General features: G+C 40.3%; 1 protein-coding gene across 1 annotated transcript in view; it reads right to left on the bottom strand.

Annotated features, from left to right (window-relative positions):
• SMC2 (structural maintenance of chromosomes 2) overlaps positions 1-1740 on the bottom strand; it is a 25397-nt gene that overhangs the window by 11534 nt on the left and 12123 nt on the right. The gene's annotated exons all lie outside the window — the stretch shown is intronic.

Below are 1740 nucleotides of genomic sequence, written 5' to 3'. Positions count from 1 at the left end.
TATAAATTCATTAGAAGAATGTCCTTCCTTATTTTGGCATAATTTGTTCGTGCAATTTTCCATTTATTTTTACTACAGGTCCTATTATTAGCACAGCTATAGAAATAAATGTTAAGGCTGATTATTACATAAGCGAATAAATCTGGGGATACATGTATTTGATTGGTGGAGATAAGTAGAATGTTGACCTCCACAGAGCAAGTCTACTCACAGTCCTCAGGTAGGACTCCAAAAAGCAATGATTACATATTTTCCCAGCAGTTTAGACCTTTGGATTTTATGGTTTTAGCTATTGAAGTTGATTTATGGCTTGCAAACACCATCATATAAAATTTTTAATTTCAGTGACTTTGATAAGGCTGTCATTAAAGAATGACTCTACCACTTTCCCTGCTGCCCATTAATTCAGTTAAAACTTGCTGGCTTCCCCCTCCTCCCGCCCTTCCTTGCATCACAGGTGAAATAATCCTTACTCACTGGCACTAAAAGGAAAGCAACAGCTAAGCAATTCATAGAATTATCCTCCAAGTCCTGTAAGCCATGCATAAAATGCCCCAAAAAGCACTTTCAAATGCCTTTTAGGATCACAATGAGATCTTACTTGTATTCAAACTGTAGATGAGGAAACTTTGCCATTAAGCCTTCATACAATTCTCTCAGACGCTTGATCTCACTAGTCAGTGCCTTCTTTTTTGCTAAAAGGACTGCTTCTCTCTCCTCTTTAAGAGTTGAACACAAACAGCAGATAAACATCCCAAGCAGAGAAATCTATTAGCTTAAAAATTGGTATGCTACACTGTTTATATACATATACATAGAGAGTATTTAATCAAAAGACTTCCTAAAATTCTTTGTAAATTTCCTTTAGACAAATTAACATCATCACAATACCAAACATGCAAAGAAAGAGTTAAAAGTCTAATGTGCTTCTCCGAGTGTCACTCTGGAATATCAATTTACCATTTTTAGTAGTTCTGCAACAAACATTACCTGGAATGAGAAATGAACTCTAAGAAGTGTTTTAGGTAGGGAAAACCAGGAAGGAATAGGGAGGTTGGTCACTTTTTCCATCTAAATTTTAGATGGAATTTAAGTTTTCCATCAAACTTTAAAAGATTTAGCCTACAGTTTATAAAAGCAAAACTACTTTCTGTGGAGGATAACAGCTTGCAGAGCTTTGACAGAGAAATTTCTTTGTACATCAAAGCAGCACACTTGTTTTTTCAGTTCCTTCTTGTATTCGGTCTGGCTGTGATGGAGTTAACTTTCCCCATAGCAGCCCTCATGGTGATGGTGATGGTATTCTGGTAGATCAGTGTTGATAACACACCAGTGTTTTGGGTACCGCTGACCAGTGCTGGCACAGCATCAAGGCTGTCTCGCCAACATTCCTCCCCCTGCTGTGGTGGGCAAGAGGCTGGGAGGAGACATAGCCAGAACAGCTGACCCAAGCGATATTCCCTACCATATGAAGACGTGCTCAGCCATAAAAGCTAAGAGAAACGAGGATGGGAGGGGGCATTCATTATTAAGGCATTTGTCTTCCAGACCAGCTGCTGTGTGTACTGAGGCCCTACTTCCTAGGAAGTGGCTGGACATCGCCTGCTGATGGGAAGAGGAGAGCAAATCTTTTTGTTTTCCTTTGCTTCTGTATCCAACAGAGCCAGTTGGAGCCAGCTCCAAGACGGACCCGCCGCTGGCCAAGGCTGAGCTCATCAAGGATGGTGGTATCACCTCTGG

Source organism: Charadrius vociferus, unplaced genomic scaffold (assembly GCF_000708025.1).
Source record: "Charadrius vociferus isolate BGI_N301 unplaced genomic scaffold, ASM70802v2 scaffold693, whole genome shotgun sequence".
Lineage (NCBI taxonomy): Eukaryota > Metazoa > Chordata > Aves > Charadriiformes > Charadriidae > Charadrius > Charadrius vociferus.
Note: the sequence above shows the minus strand (reverse complement) of the source record. Positions and strands in the feature narration are given on the sequence as shown.